At 42.5% G+C, this 9,467-nt stretch overlaps 1 long non-coding RNA gene across 1 annotated transcript; it reads right to left on the bottom strand.

Annotated features, from left to right (window-relative positions):
- On the bottom strand, nucleotides 1-5,564 carry LOC146199557 (uncharacterized). The gene is made up of 4 exons (XR_014705095.1): nucleotides 5,070-5,564; nucleotides 4,323-4,407; nucleotides 3,094-3,202; nucleotides 1-319 (listed from the first exon to the last, which is right to left on the bottom strand). It is a non-coding gene; the product is annotated as an uncharacterized LOC146199557 (long non-coding RNA).
- Nucleotides 5,565-9,467: the final 3,903 nt, after the last annotated feature.

The raw sequence follows: 9,467 nt of genomic DNA, 5'->3' as shown, positions 1-9,467 counted from the left end.
AACTTGGTCACTGGAAGCAGGAATAAAGCTAACCAATACATTTCAAGATTTTCTGGAAGGAAAGATTATGTTGAAACATTGCAATATCTTTGTGTCGTCTGGAGTGTGACAGTGAGCAATGTTTCAGGTGAGGTAGGCTGTGTCATGTTGTATTCAAGCCGTAAGTTATGTTGCAGAGTGAACAAAAAGAATTTACAGAACAATCGGTTAAGATAACATACCATGGTGTTTATTTTACCTCATTATACACCGAAGTTGCAGCAAGGGACTGGATAATCTTCTCCGCACAGTCAGGGCAGGGATGTACCACGTATTTGACCTGCATAGAAAAGAGAACTTGTAATCAGTTACTCACGAAGAAAGTCTCACAAAACATGCTTATGGAGTAATTAATTCACATATAAAAATAACACTGCACAAAGGGCAAGTAAAAAGGAAGACAGATGGAAATAGTGCACCAGTACAAGCTTCCAAGTGTTTAGATAATGAGAATTGTGAAATCACACAATATATAGATCAATGAAAATTCTCCAAATCTGAGCTTTACCTGTGCCACTAACACACACATAGACAACTAGCACATTGCAATCTCAGAAAAAATTGACAATATGCTCAATAAGACACAATATACAATGAGACATATTCTTGTTAGGAGCAGGGTCAAGCCATAGGCATCACTGATGTTGGACTACCCAGAGGGTTATTTAAAGAAATATGAATGAAAACATATTGATAAAATAGAAGCTAGCCTAATAAAGGCAAAAGATGTGATTTAAAAAACCCCTCCCCCTACTCGTTCATATGTGCAGTTCTCCTTTTTTTTATCATTAGCTTTTTATGTTAAACTTTGTTTTATCACCTTCACTTTCACCTTTGTTGTTTGCTGGTTTCCACTCCAACACCCAAACATTATAGTTTGCTTTCACACCTGACCATACTAGTGGTCTTGTTTCTAGTCACTGTGGTCTCACCCTCCTAGAAAACACTGTCTCTGGTCCTTCATGACATTATCTTATGTTGCCTATAGTGTTAATGTTTTCCTGAGACTACACTGTCTTTAGTCATCTGATCATCCATCACAAGTGACAACTGCAAATCTCTTCTTCTTCTTTTTTTTTGGGGGGGGGGGGAGGAGGGATGGGGGGAGGTTCTTTTGTTCTTGCATTCGTTGTCATTTCTCATGAATATAACGAATGAAGCTTGTTCCTGCAGAGCTTGCTCCTGCAGGGGTATGTCTAAGGCCATTCTATTGTTTCTGCCTTTAGTGCAGTTTACATTCCTGGAAAAAGGCATGAATATACCACAGAGGCTATGCCTCATAAAATGCGGGATACCACTTCTGAAAGATGGAACATTTCATGCTAAAAGAGCAATGATAGCAAGGCACATCCAAAGCACCTTTTGCACATGTGCATTACTGCAGTGATGTCACAGATGCAGAATTATGTAAAGCATGACAATAAAATGCAACTTTTACATAAGTTCATTGCTAGTTTCACACCACACATCAGCTTATGCCGATGCCAAAAACTTCTCGAGACTGCCGTTTCACTTCAAAACTACATTATCTTGCTCAGGAGGCAAAAAACAATACACTTCAATACCCCTATAATTCCTTGAACAAACCACAAAGCTTGAGATTCTATGTATTGCTGTTTCATGTAATGCTCGCAGCACATGCAGCAGGAATAAAACTTCTCATAAACTGCAATTTGCCAGAACTGTCAACTGCTTATCTCTTTAGATGCCTAACTAATGAAATTGTAAATGCTGACCAATATTATACAAGAATGATTATTAAAAAGTGTTTACAACAAATTTCTCGAAGATTATGTTCTTTACCTTTACAGATTGCAAATCATAAACTATGAAGAGACACCCGTGCAGTCTCTGCCGGTGGGTTGTGCAGCAATGTGGACTTTGGGTACCTGGTACAGCTTCAGGATTAGACTTAATTATCTATTCTTTTTGTTTATAAGAGGCAATATGAAAACTGCAAAATTGAAGGCTATTAATGAGTGAGCCTAGGCCTAAAACCCTCCTAATCATCTATGTGGTCTAACATAATGAGCATCAAAAATATTCCTTTAAAAGCTTTGTAAGTTGGTTTTTCCACATTACATAACTAAAAAAGGGTGTTGCTGACATTTCTTATTAGATAATATAGACATATTTTGTGTTTTTGATGATGCAGAAGAAGCTAACATGATTCTGGCAACAATACCAAGTGCAGCAACATTTTTTACATGCAATGTGGGAAAGCAAGACAATAGTTTTCAAATACGCCTTTCCTTGTTCAGTATTTTGAACTACATTGCTCTTTCAGAAAATTTAAGAACTGGGCTCACCTATAATATTGGGGACCCTCATTTCTGGTATATAATACTGTCCCCTAAAATTAAAATGCAAAAGTTAAGTCAATTTTGGTTGATTAGCCATTCAACCATTATCCTCTACCACAGACATGTCCACTGTGCTGCACAATCCAGTTCTAATTGTACTGCAAATTTCATTTCATTCATTCTCCCTTTATAGGCTCATAGACATGACATAAGGGGTGGGGGCATATATATATATATATATTTGTTAAATGGTAGTGGTGGAACACAAGGAAAATACGCTGAGTACAAATGGCACAAAACAATATAAAGAACACAAAAGAAACAATAAAGCTGAAAGTGCTAAAATACCGTCCATTACATATCACCTGCAGTACTTCATTTTTAGTTTCATTCTATTGTGGACATACCTAGCAACATAAGAGCATGTGAGTTGTTGAAAATTACACCCATCAGAGAACATAACCTTACTGCTGAGAACCAAGTGCAAACAATTTAAATATTAGGTTTTGAAGAAAAAAAGAAAAGAGGCATACATTAACAGCTCACTCAATAAAAAGAAGTCAACATGTTCAGATCGATTACATACTGAAAAAATTCCTCCCTTGCTAACTTGCTCAATAGCACTGAATGGTTCCAAAATCAATGTAATGCCAGGGCTATTGCTCCTCAGCATCGAAAAATATGCTCTTTGATAGACATAAAGCAACAATGAACAGACCACAATGCCACAGCTATGTCGAAAAATACATACCACACAAATCTTGCCGTAAGTAGTCGTCCAGCGCTGAAGAAAGCAGGTTGATCTTTAGAAGCAGGAGTAACAGCACTTCTACACCGTATTCCTCCTACTGGCAGGTACGCTGCAGCAAAGGTATCATTCATAACATTAGCATGATACTTGTAACTAGTACATACATAACTATAGTACAAAAAATAATGGCACCACACATGCCACTACAATGACTCAAATATTTTGACAATGAGCTTAAAAGCTACAACTCCTGTTCCTAGATATATCTGTAACAATATCTGCCACCTCTTTACAGTCGAAATAACTGCTTAAATAAACTAGAATAGCAGATTTATGACAAACTGCTAGCACAATGACAATACACATTAACTTCAATGAGGGAATGTCTCAGTACCAGTGAATTGTAGTAATGAGTATAACACAATGTCTGACAACAGAAACTACAGAAGGAAAAGAATCTGTTGTTATTGGTCAGGCATAGCCTCCTTTCTATGGGTCAGGAGGCTGAAAAGTTCAGAATGGAAATAGCTGAGTAGAAACTATAGCAAATCCCCAAATGAAAAATATTAGTGATATAAAAATTTTCCTTAGCTCGCTAACGAAAATTAGCACATTTAATCAAAATAGCTGTTTGGGCCAGTTGGTTCATACTTACACCCTAAAAGACCAGCGAAAAAAAAGAAAACAGGTACAAAGGAACACAAAACGTATTTCAGTGCCCGTCCTGTCATTTTTTGTTCCTTTGTCCCCGTAATTATTATTTTTTTTGCGCTGGTCTTTTTATGTACCGATTACAAAAAGAAAGTCAGTCTTAAAGCAGAGAAGGGGTGACACATGGTTTGCTTCAATGCTGAAGACATCTGATCACCAGCTAACCCAGATTTTTCACTTGTTAAGTGATTTGATCGAGTCCAATATTTATTATCAGTTTTTAACATTAACATAAGTGATCAGCAAGTTAAATAACACCATTTACTCGCACACGCCCTCAAACACAATGAAACTCAATTGATAAGTCACTGTCTGGGAGTGCACCATATTGCACGGCATGAGCGAAAATGGCAACACGCAAGGAGACACACACATGGCACGCGACATAAATATTCTCCGACGAGAATCCCAAGCAGTATACATTGAGGCAGATGTCAGTGATCAGCAATATGTGCCACAAAAGTGCGCGTGTCAATTTAAACGCCCCTTTCTGGACGGAAACAATGCTTTGGACTTACCAGCACGGATAGCAGAGACCAGTTTCAAATTCTTTGAAGAAACGACAGTCTACGTTCTTGCGCAGACGAGACGAAGGACTTGAGCCTGCAGCGAAAAAAAAAAAAAAGCGTGAGAAATGTCTTTCCTGCACATTGCGTCACTGCGACAGTATACATGTACACGAATCGGCTCGGTCCCACCTCTGGTCTCGACGCCATCAGCTCAAAACTGCGGGGTTAAATCGGCGTTCTGAAAGCGTGACTTTAGGATATCAAGCGCGCTGCCTTCGAACGTACAAGTTGCTGGCAAAAGAACCGTAAACTTAACCCATCACCCTGCATGCTCTCCCGCATTTATGGCAACGTTCCCGTAAAGCAGCAACAACAGACGATCAAAATCGATTGTAGGCAGCGAGCAAAAATAATGCGGCATGCAAACACGTCAATGCGTATCACCGGGACTGCATTAGCGCTCGTCGACGCATACTTTCGACCGCGGGATATGCTTGTGAGCGTCGTAGACGACTAAAAATGCACCATTAACATCCCGCAAAAAGGTCGTGACCATCTAAAAATTTTGGGATGCGCCGCTCCTCCAGTCTGAACTGAGGGAGTGGTATGCTCAGGTTGGGATCCAAGACGTCGTGCTCAGAGGCCGTTTCACAGACAAACAAGCAGCGTCGCGGACGTAAGCAATAACAAAACATGTTCAGGCCAAGTTAAATAGCAGAGAAAAACACGTAAAACGAAATGTAAAACGTCACTTACATGCGCGGCTGAAATTTGGCGCCAAGGATCCGTTGGAACGCCACCACCGCGACGACCAGCCATCCGCCGTTTCATTCCGAAGTTCACACTTTCACGAAGTCGTTTCATAGTGAGGCATCGATGAGCGCACTCGATGAAATAATCGCTGAGAGCAACCGAACTTTTCTAAAAACACAGATGAGTACCAACGACAAAGAGCACGAACGCTGACTCGTGCGGCAATCGCCGTCGTCGTCTTCTCGGACTAGCAGAGTCGCAGGGAACGCAGGCAGGCTCAAGCAACTACGAACACGTGACGCTGCGTTGAGAATAAAAGCAACAAAACTAAAAAGCAACTGCTTCGCTTCTCGTCTCACCACCACTCCCCCCTCACCTCCCCTTTCTCCCTGTTTTGCAGCGTACACACTTGTCTGTCCGCCCTTGTTCTGAGTTCGGCCTTGCTCTCTCCACGGTCAAGCTCGCGTAGGAGTCAAAAGACGGGACGGGTGTCGGGGGGGGGGGGGGGGGGTGAAGGGGGGAGGCACCGCTTTTTGTAAGAAGATAAGATGCTCCCAACTTTCGACGATTCCCCACCTCCTCCGGGGAAAAACGAGGGGTCCTTTTGTGGTAGCTCTTGAAAGGACATCGGACGGGAAGTAGGAACACAGCCGCACCCAGCTTGAAACCGGTTACCATCATAAAAAAAAAGAAGAAACAAGCGGCAAACTTTTTTGCTTGAGCTGCAGGGACGAAATGGTGTAAAGTCATGCGAGAGAGACTAACGTCTTCCGTGCGGGTGATTGCGCAGGGTATATTTAAGCCATGCGGTTTCAGATAGCATAAATCCCGAAGTTACCCTCCTTTTACACTCTTTTTTTTAGAGTGCACGAACAAAAGCGACGGGTCCTTTAATACTGCAGCCTGCATTATAGACGACGCTCCACCATCTATGTTCTTGTGACGGCACACGAGCATTCAAAACTGCGACCGCTCTAGGGGGGAGGAGTCTCCCGATGTCAATTTTTATTATTTTTTTTGTAATACGTGCAACATGCTATAGTACCAAAACTTTGTGAGTAGAATCACAGTCTTGTATAATATGCACAGAGGTATATAACGGCAGTAATGTAATCACCCCCTTTAAGAGGATGTAATCACCGTGGAAGTGGGGACGTATACTGGTTTGAGGAATGAGCGGCTGGAGAGAAGAACCATTCGAAAAGCAGTTACCGTGCAGGGGAGTGGGAGATGAGGTGGATGGAGATCGCGAGGTGCAGCCGCCAACCGCGCTGATTTACATAGCGACTGTGACGCCAACCGTTGTCGATTCAGAGCGGCAAGTGTGACTACAGCTTGAACAGACTATTCTTTGACATTTCCACCTTACTGATCTTTGCGCGCTGCTAACTCGTGCTGCATAACTGTAAAGCCGCAGTGAAAAGCGACTCGCACGTGGAGTCGAGCTGGCGGTCGAAACCCCCCCCGCGGCGAGACCAAGGAGAGAGCGCTGTTTTTTTTTTTTTTTCTCCTTTTCTCCCCTTTTCTTGGGCGCGGGCGCACGGGCGCGCGGGATGCTTGGTTTGTTTCGCCCCTTCGCCCCGAGGCGTCGCCAAGAAGCGAACGGCAGACGCATCTTTATCAGTCGGGAACAACAGCAGCACGCTTCTGCGAACCACATTACGGCCAGCTCGTCCAGCAATGTCCCGCCGTGGCGCCAAGCATGGGTGCAGGGAGACGCCGTTAATGAAGCTTTTTGCACTGCCACAAGCGCTCACTAAATGTCCTGCAGAAGGCGACAATAGGCGCGACCCTTGGCCCTCCCAAGTAGGCAATAAGCCCGGCGGGCTCCCGCTGTGTCGCGAGACATATTGGGTCCGAGCAACGGTGACTGTACACTGCTCTGGGACAGCGCCCCCCCCCCCCCCCCCTTTCCTCGAACGGGACGGCTGGGTGGCCTGGTCTCCAGATCCTCCGCGGCGTTTCTTTCACAAAGGCGCCAGCTACAAGGTCGCGTCGCAAACAAGCTGAGGAGGGGAGGCAAAGACAGGCGCCGTGTGAGAGGGTTTGGGGACCAGCGAGTAGAGAGGGTGTGTGTTTTGAATGTTGTATTTTTATTTGGCATAATTAAGGACCTGGGTTCAAGATTATTCCCAACCCACGGGGGTTGTGGCATGTTTTTAAATAATTTGATTGGCTGCTTCATTTTCGGGGCGGATCACCTAAGGTGACCGCCCTTGGGTCTTTGTTGATGTCTGGTATCAAAAAGAAGTCCTCGGACCATGTTCGACAGTCAAGATTGAGGCTCCGTGCTTAGCACGTATTTACACCCCCTAGGCTTTAACCGAAACGCTCGGTAGGAAAGTAAGGGCCTGTAAAGTGACTTCTCTGAGTGAGAGTCTTCATTTTCTTTTAAGTTACAGTTGTCTGTGTGACTTGTTGCTGCAACTTTGCCTATGTATACTATTTTGCTTCTGTAAATATATATTTCCTCCTGACCATCATCAGATCATCGTCTTCTGCTTCTTCACTGCCGAACGATCACGTTTGGAGAGGCTTCAGCCCCTCCGAAGATTGGCAACGAACGAGCTTAACATCACTATAACTAATAGACCTCCGCATGATGCTACATTTTCTCTCTTTCAAATCTAAATTGCATCAGAACAATGTTTGAGGCTCCAGTTGTATGCAGCGAAGCAAAAACGTTCAATTTGTTGCCAAACGTAGACCCAGTCTCTCAATGCTTATCCACCAAGCAAAAATTAGGAAGACGATAAAGCTTTGCCTCGAGAGTACACACGATGTTTAAACTTCTTTGGCTAAGGTGGTTTTTAGTAAAAGGAAATAGCTTTATCATCCTCTTCTCGATGGACACCTACACATACAGTTAATGGCATGCAACTGGAATACATGTGCAGTTAGTTAGAATCCCTATCGCAAACTAGCATCCAACTTGACTAAGAGGTGAATACTAAATGAGAAGCTTAATGACATAACAACCTGAACGCTGCGCTAAGCAGTAGCTTTGATATGCAATCACATACAATTTTTTTCCCATATGTTTTTTACTCATCCTTGAAATTGCCTTCTGAAACCAGGGTACGGCGACAGCGTTTTAGCAGAACCAACCGTATACGCTATGCGTAAAACTTTCAAGCTTATTTGATTCATCCTGAAGAGGTGGCCAAACGACAGCAAGATCTAAAGAGAAGCCGTGGGAGGCAGGAGATGCATAGTTAATATTGTAGGAAGTGGAAGAGGCAGGACGCATATTATCAGTCAAATCAGTGAGAAAGCTTCGGCTGCGATGACAGAAATGTATAATTTGTCTTTAAATTTAGTTCTGTAACGAAAACTTGCAAATTATATTGTGTATGCTACCTACTACGTCTACGATTGGCATCAACTGGAGCATAAAATAATATGCAATATGAGACGGCAGCATTACAAACTATATGCTAGCTTTTCGTATTTCACTATAAGAATGTTTCATTAGTCTCGATCAGTATTTCTTCTTTATTTTTTTTTACACCAAGTTCAAAGGAATAGCGCACCAATTTCCTGCTATTATTCTTCGAGGTCACCAAAGAAAAAGCAAATTTATGTACCTCCGGGAAGATAGATGAGTTCAATTTCCCGGCCGACTGAAGACAAACGATGAAAGAACGTGTGTGCAGTTTCTTCTTAGTCCTATCGCGTTCAAGTCCAGCAGCGAAACACGAAGGCCATCGCAATTCGCGCACTAAAAAGTGGAGAATATATTTACCGTGTTTTCTACTGATCACTAAGCTATATTTCTAGCATTCTGGCCGTAATTACATTCCAGGCGCTTTTCCTCCAAAGTAATTTATGCTAAAATATATCTTCACGAAAGACACCAAAAGGCGACAGGACGTTCCTTAATTCGTAACGTGCAGAAGGAGGACAGGCTCTATCTAATCAGCATGCCTCTCAATAACTGCGCACTATCAATCGCCAGTAGTAGGCGATATATGTCACCATCAAGAATGCTTCCACACTAAAATTCAAAATTTATAAATGTATGTTTTTCCGCTTTAGCCCGCTGTGTGCGAGGTAGGCATGGTCATTTCTATTGAGGAGTCCCATTAATTTATGTCCCTTAATAATGTCGTGTTGCGTTGTTTTGCGCTATATCGTGCCATATGCTATGCTGTGTTTTGGTTTTTATACTTTGCTGAGTACCACTGTGCTTCTTATTATGTCGCATGCACGATTAAGGCTATCGCTAAGCACCGCTTGGTTAAAACATGTTTGCTGGCAGATTTAAACTATAAGATATTTTTCATAAAGTTATGTAAAATTAAGTATCACCTATTTATTCGACACTTAATATTTTGCAATATTGTCCCAGGCAATAAAGCAATTCCAGCACTCTTGTTATTTCTGCATCGTTAATCATTA

The sequence above is a fragment of the Amblyomma maculatum genome, chromosome 2 (assembly GCF_055883805.1).
Source record: "Amblyomma maculatum isolate TAMU_Amacu chromosome 2, ASM5588380v1, whole genome shotgun sequence".
NCBI lineage: Eukaryota > Metazoa > Arthropoda > Arachnida > Ixodida > Ixodidae > Amblyomma > Amblyomma maculatum.
The sequence above is the reverse complement of the archived record's forward strand: the minus strand, read 5'-3'. Positions and strand labels throughout refer to the sequence as shown.